At 42.8% G+C, this 7,894-nt stretch overlaps 1 non-coding gene across 1 annotated transcript; it reads left to right on the forward strand.

The window, feature by feature from the left end:
• Nucleotides 1-7,587: 7,587 nt before the first annotated feature.
• Nucleotides 7,588-7,661, forward strand: TRNAT-CGU (transfer RNA threonine (anticodon CGU)). Its single transcript has one exon. It is a non-coding gene; the product is annotated as a tRNA-Thr (tRNA).
• Nucleotides 7,662-7,894: the final 233 nt, after the last annotated feature.

Here is a 7,894-nt window from a genome sequence, read left to right on the forward strand (position 1 = left end):
GAAATACATGGCAATATAAGCATCCCTCAAAAAATTGGAAAAAACTCAAATACACAAGCTAACCTCACTCTTAAAGGAACTGGAGGAAGAACAGCAAATAAAACCTAGTAACCCAGCAGAAGAAGAGTTAATAAAGATTTGAGCAGAACTCATTGAAATAGAGACCAGAAGTACTGTAGAGCAGATCAACAAAACCAGGAGTTGGTTCTTTGAAAGAATTAATAAGATAGATAAACCATTAGCCAGCCTTATTAAAAACAAAAGAGGGGCAGCCAGGGTGGCTCGGCGGCTTAGCACCACCTTCAGTCCAGGGTGTGGTCCTGGAGACCTGGGATCAAATCCCATGTCAGGCTCCCTGCATGGAATGGAGCCTGCTTACCCCTCTGCCTGTGTCTCTGCCTCTCTCTCTCTCTCTCTCTCTCTCTGTCTCTATGAATAAATAAATTTTAAAAATCTTTTAAAAAAACAAAAGAGAAAAGATTCAAATTAATAAAATCACGAATAAAAGAGGAGAGATCACAACCAATACCAAGGAAATACAAATGATTTTTAAAACATATTATGAAAAAAAAAACATATTATGAGCAGCTATACACCAATAAGTTAGACAATCTAAAAGAAATGGACACATTTCTGGAAAACCACAAGGTACCAAAACTGGAAGAGGAAGAAATAAAAAAGCCTGAAGAAGCCAATTACCAGGGAGGAAATTGAAGCAGTCATCCTACCATCAACAGTCAGACAACAAAAAGAAATAAAAGGCATTCAAATTGGCAAAGAAGAAGTCAAACTTTCCCTCTTTGCAGGTGACATGATACTGTACCTAGAAAACCCAAGACTCCACCCCAAGATTGCTAGAACTCATACAGCAATTCGGCAGTGTGGCAGGATACAAAACCAATGGCCAGAAATCAATGGCATTTCTATACACTAACAATGAGACTGAAGAAAGAGAAATTAAGGAGTCAATCCCATTTACCATTGCACCCGAAAGCATAAGATACGTAGGAATAAACCTAATCAAAGAGGTAGAAGATATATACCCTAAAAACTACAGAACTCTTCTGAAAGAAATTGAAGAAGACACAAAGAGATGGAAAAATAATCCGTGCTCATGGATGGAAGAATTAATATTGTGAAAATGTCAATGTTACCCAGGGCAATTTACACATTCAATGCAATCCCTATCAAAATACCATGGTCCTTCTTCAGAGAGTTGGAACAAATCATCTTAAGATTTGTGTGGAATCATAAAAGACTCTGAATAGCCAGGGGAATATTGAAAAAGAAAACCAGAGCCGGGGGCAATCACAATGCTGGGTTTCAAGTTGTACTACAAAGCTGTGGTCATCAAGACAGTGTGGTACGGGATCCCTGGGTGGCACAGCGGTTTAGCGCCTGCCCTTTGGGCGCGATCCTGGAGACCCGGGATGGAATCCCACATCGGGCTCCCGGTGCATGGAGCCTGCTTCTCCCTCTGCCTGTGTCTCTGCCTCTCTCTCTCTCTCTCTCTCTCTCTCTGTGTGTGTGACTATCATAAATAAATAAATTAAAAAAATACAGTGTGGTACTGGCAAAAAAACAGACACATAGATCAATGGGACAGAATGGTGCTGGGAAAATTGGACAGCCACATGCAGAAGAATGAAACTAGACCATTCTCTTACACCATACACAAAGATAAACTCAAAATGGATGAAAGATCTAAATGTGAGACAAGAATCCATCAAAATCCTAGAGGAGAACACAGGCAACACCCTTTCTGAACTTTGCCGCAGCAGCATCCTGCAAGATACATCTATGAAGGCAAGGGAAACAAAAGCCAAAATGAACTATTGGGACTTAATCAAGATAAAAAGCTTCAGCACACCAAAAGAAACAGTCAACAAAACTAAAAGACAACCTACAGAATGGGAGAAGATATGTGCAAATGACATAACAGGTAAAGGGCTAGTATCCAAGATCTATAAAGAACTTATTAAACTCAACACCCAAGAAACAAACAATCCAATCATGAAATGGGCAAAAGACATGAAACAGAAATTTCACCAAAGAAGACATACACATGGCCAACAAGCACATGAGGAAATGCTCTGCATCACTGGCCATCAGGGAAACACCAATCAAAACCACAATGAGATACCACCTCACACCAGTGAGAATGGTGAAAATTAACAAGGCTGGAAACAACAAATGTTGGAGAGGATGTGGAGATAGGGGAACCCTCTTGCACTGTTGGTGGGAATGAGAACTGGTGCAGCCACTCTGGAAAACTGTGTGGAGGTTCCTCAAAGTTAAAAATAGAGCTACCCTATGACCCAGCTATTGCACTGCTGGGGATTTACTCCAAAGATACAGATGCAGTGAAAAACCGAGACACCTGCACCCCGATGTTTATCGCAGCAATGTCCACAATAGCCAAACTGTGGAAGGAGCCTCGGTGTCCATCGAAAGATGAATGGATAAAGAAGATGTGGTCTATATATACAATGGAGTATTATTCAGCTATTGGAAACGACGAATACCCACCATTTGCTTCAATGTGGATAGAACTGGAGGGTATTATGCTGAATGAAGTAAGTCAATCGGAGAAGGACAAACATTATATGGTCTCAATCATTCGGGGAATATAAAAAATAGTGAAAGGGATTAAAGAGGAATGGAGAGAAAATGAGTGGGAAATATCAGCGAGGGTGACAGGACATGAGAGACTCCTAACTCTGGGAAAGAACAAGGGGTAGTGAAAAGGGAGGTGAGCAGGGGGATGGGGTGACTGGGTGACAGGCAGTAAGGGGGGCATTTGATGGGATGAGCACTGGGTGTTATGCTATATGTTGGCAAATTGAACTCCAATAAAAAAGAAAGAAAGAAACAAAGAAAGAAAAAATAAAAAAATATATATACAAAAACCCCACAAATATTTCTTTCAATATTTATATTTTAAAAGAGGAACAATTTCATCCTGCAGAAGAAACAGGTAGAAAGATACAATTAATAATTGGCTTTAATTCATCATTCTCAGTCCAGGAACTAGCAATGGACAAAGAAATAAGTAATATTATAAGAAACTTAAAAAACAAGCAATAAAACTAACCTTATAAATACAATGAAATTATTTCCAAAAAATATTTCTTTTAAAATTTCCTGTGGAATTTCATAACTTGACTATATATTGATCCAGTAAGAAAATGTTGAAATATTTCTTTTTAGAAAATAACGTACTGGGGATCCCTGGGTGGCACAGAGGTTTGGTGCCTGCCTTTGGCCCAGGGTGCGATCCTGGAGACCCGGGATCGAATCCCACGTCGGGCTCCCGGTGCATGGAGCCTGCTTCTCCCTCTCCCTCTGCCTGTGTCTCTGTCTCTGTCTCTCTCTCTCTCTCTCTCTCTCTGTTGTGTGACTATCATAAATAAATAAAAATTTTAAAAAAAGAATATAATGTACTAAAAAATAAGGAACAAAATTAGAATCAAAATATAATCAGAAAAATATAATTTTTTTTCCTTAAAATATCAAATTCTTCCAAAAATATCTTGGACAGAAAAGCAAAACTGATACTGAAGCCTTATAGAATAGAATGACAATACGACAACATATCATTACCAGTAGGATGTAACTAAAGTAAGTCCGAAGGGAAAAACTTATGACTTCAGATACATTTTTTAAAAGAAAATGGGTAAGATTAAAAATGATTAGATTACTGTTTAGTATCCCACTTAAGAAGCAAATAAAAGACCACAAAACCTATCAAATGAAAGTAGAAGAAAGAAATTAATAAAGAAAAGGTGTTTACATGCTAAGAAGACTAAGAAAGTATTCTTGGTAAATGAAACCAAAATACAACCCAGTGGAAAGTCTAATCAAAGGAAAATATGAAATCAGAATTCAAAATTAGTAAATGAAGAGTGGATATATGAATAGATGAGAGATGTCTTTTTTTGAGAGATGTCTTAAGTAAAAATCAAATACCATTTATGACTTTATACATCTGTATCTGATGTTCTAAGTGTAATGAATGACAGAGTTTAGGATAATATAAATTATCAATATGGATGTGATAATAATAATGAAAAACATTGACTGAAAGCTTTCCTGTTCCAGGGAGTGTACTAGGACAATAGAGACAGTGGATCGGTTAACTTTTTTAGTATTGTTATCTCTCAACAAATGAGGACACTGAGAATAACAGACACCATAGGACATGCCCATTTCATTCTTATAGAGTGTTAACCTCAGAGGTAAATGAAGAGGGTATCAGAGCTCTTTACGTTTCTAACCCCCATAAAAACGCTCATTCCCTTATGCAAGTTCCATCAAATTGCCAAGGATCAGATCTTGTGGATTGAGAACAGTTCCAGGGCATAAGAAATGGAAAACTGCCTAATTCACTCATTAGGACCACCAAAACTTGATACAAATAGCACCCAAGAGAAAACCAATCAAATGAGAATAATTCAAGTCTCACAGCTAAAGATCAACATCTCACATAAAATATTAATAAGTAGAATCCAGCAAGAATAATTAATTCAACAGCACCAAACAAAATTCATGCTAGGAGTTAAAGGATTTTTTTTTTTTTTTTTTTTTTAGTGACAATTAAAAAAAAATTTTTTTAATGGCATTACTTTACAAATGCCAGAAAGTGGTCTCATGATTTCTGGCTAAATAGAAAGGCCAGAACCTCTCTCCCACCTCCATAATTGCAAACACTTCAGATCCCTAAAGTGTTTGGGTGAGTAATGTCTAATTTTCTTCAGTTTGTGAGCTTCAAATCATTTGTCTGGCTTAAAAAAAAAAAACTTGCAAGTAAAGTGAAAAGAAAAATGAGTAACTGACCCAAAAATAACGTTCATAGCTCGTTACACACACACACACCTCTAATATAGAGATAGCATATATCAAAGAAAAAAATCCAATCAATCACTGCAAGAGAAATAATGGACAAAAATTTTAGTAGACATTTCATAGAAAGGAAAAGCAAGTGGCTTTACAATTTTTGAGAAGATTTTAGTCTTATAATATTGGGAAGGTATGGACAAATAAAACTATAGTGAGATACTACTTTATTAAATATCTATTAAATAGCCCCCCTAAAAAAAATCCTTTGATACAAACACAGATACCTAATCTTGATTGTTCTCTGTTCTCTTTAGGCAGGCTTTTTAAAAGGAAAAGCCTATTTTCTTATCAATTAAATATGGGTAAACATGCTACTATCCTCATGGAATTGTTATGAAGATCAAATGTCAAGGAATGTAAAGATAAGACAATAAATACTCGGCATCTAGTGAGCACTATATAAATGCTTAACGTTCCTATTTAACAAACTCCGCTAGTCCTGGCATGGTGAGAGGGGAACTCCAAAGTAGCTGGTGGTTGTGAAAATTGGCATGAATATCTAGGGGAGGCTACTAGGCAAGATCCATCAAAATTACCATCTCACTTTCTTTGACTTATCCATTGCACTTCCAGAAACTTGCCACAAACGTGAAAGGCTTCATATACAAAGTTGTTTGCAGCAGCATGGGTTGTCTGGGCAAAAGTGAGAGGCTGTATAGATTCAGTGGAAGTTAAAATACTGGGGTAAGGGGGCTCTTTATGTTTTCCTATGGGAATAACTCAAGAGTATCTGAAGCGATTAAAGTGCTTAAGAGTGTGTTTGAGTAAAAAGTGGGGACAATGAATATATGGGCATGCATGCACTTGTGTGCAGAAACGAAGTCCCTGGAAATAAATGTTTGCCTGGGAGGTTGAATCTTAGAGAGGTGGGGTGGGAGAGCGGGGAGGAGGGTAAAGAGGTAAGGAGGGTCTGCTTTGACTCTCTCTGGCTGGGCCTATGTCAAAATGTTACCTCTGCGGCGTATCATCGTTCTACGAAAAATAAGTCCCTTTGGGACTCCAGAGCTTGACCAAAGATGTGAAAAGAAAGGGGAAATACAGGAAGAGTGTGGGTTCGTGTGTTTTTTTTTTTTTTTTTTTTTTTTTTTGAACTGGATCTTAATTATCCTTAGTTTATTGTGATAAAGCCGTGTTTGCCTCCGCCTGGGCCACACCACCACCTCCCGAGGACACCAAGTGCCGCGGCAGGGGACCGGTAGGCGCTCCCCAGAACGCTCTGTAGCTTTTGCACCAAGTTGACTGGCGGGGTGGGATTTTTTTTTTTTAATAAATTTATTTTTTATTGGTGTTCAATTTGCCAACCTATAGAATAACACCCAGTGCTCATCCCGTCAAGCGCCGGGGTGGGATTCTAATCCCTCACCCAGCGCTCGGGCCTGGGGTCCTGACCTTCCCGCCCCTCCCCCCGCCCCCCAAGCAGATTTTTTCAGAGCTACTTGTATTGTTCAGAAGACACGTGAGGAGGTCAAAGACGGGTGGGGTCATGCGCACCCCGTCCTGTTCGCACAGGCGTCGGGAAGTCTGCAGCGTTCAACTCGCACAACGAGTCGGAACCCGGTGCTCGGACCTTCCGTTGGCCCCGCCGGCTGGACAGTAGGTGCTCGGCCCCGCCCGGTGCAGCCCGAGGGTCCCCGCGGGCCAGGCCGCGGAGCAGGCAGCTGCAGAGGAGGCCACCGCGGAGAATGAACCCGCCTGGCGCTCCCCGCGGGGTCTGAGCGCGCGTCCGGGTGCACCCGCGCCCCAGCCTCCCAGCCTAGTCCTCGCCGCCCGGGTGCCTCCGCCCGCTCGCACCCCCTGGTCCAGGTCCCCCATCCCGGGGTGCGACCTCGGGAGGGGGCGCGAGTCATCGCGGGGTGTGTGTGTGACCTTGGGGATGCGGGTCACCGCGGGGCTTACGACCTCGGGGAGGCGGCGCTGGTCACCGCGGGGGCCGGTCGGCCTGTGAGGGGTGCGACCTCGGGGGGATCACCCCGGGGGCGGCGAGGCGGGTCCCCGAGGTCGGAGGGAAAAGGCCTCGCGTTCCCTGGGAGCCGATTTTCAGAGCCGTCCGAGTATAAAAGCCCGAGAGGAACAGAAGGGGAGCCAACAAATGGCTCTTTTCTTCGTTGGAATTTTCAAAGGTTCCGCCACCCTCCCCTGCACACCCCGTACCACCGTCCCAACCCTTCCCCCGCACCCCACACCCCATCCCCAACCCCCGCCCGAACCCCCCGCGCCAGTCTGCTCCGCCTGGGCCGCGGTTACCGCAGGGGACTCGCCGGGATGTGCGGAGGAGCCAGGCCGCGGAGCCCTGTCGCGGGAGGAACTCCTGTGGCCCCCAGAACCGAGCGGTCCTTCCTCCCCAATCCGGAGCCTCCAGGCGGCTCAGAGTTAAGAAGTCGCACAGGACCAGCGACTCTAGGCCAATCCTTGGAGTCCTTTTGAAATTATGAATAGTTTTTCCTTTAAATGGTCTTTACCACGTACTGCATAGCCCCGACTTTCTGTAACGCTTTTCCTCGGGATAGTAGAAAATCCCCCGTCTGTCCTGCCTTTGGTATTTTCCTGCCTCTGGCGAGTCCGGTGGAAGTGAAGCATCTCCCTGCGGTTGGCATGTTTCAGAAGACCCAAAACACCGGACTGTACAGTCTTGTTCGCACCCAGTCCGGATAAAATGAGGCTCATTCGGTTGCGCAGAGCTGCTCAGGTGGCTCTATGGCTTAGTTGGTTAAAGCGCCTGTCTCGTAAACAGGAGATCCTGGGTTCGATTCCCAGTAGGGCCTGGTCTTTTCTCGAGAAGCTGTTTCTGAAAATCATTTTATGTAGGCAGGTTAATTTGCGTGATCCCCCAAAATTCTCACCAAATTTACAGCGAAAGAACCCGATCACATGTATTATAAGCTGCTGGGTTGCAGCTTGCTAGACTTCCTTAGTCCTGAAAAGTAGTAGATTCTAAGGAGATGACAATTGAAATGCAAACCACTGCCAAAAAATAATGCATGTGACCTTAACCTCC

This window comes from Canis lupus, chromosome 37, assembly GCF_048164855.1.
Source record: "Canis lupus baileyi chromosome 37, mCanLup2.hap1, whole genome shotgun sequence".
NCBI classification, from domain to species: domain Eukaryota; kingdom Metazoa; phylum Chordata; class Mammalia; order Carnivora; family Canidae; genus Canis; species Canis lupus.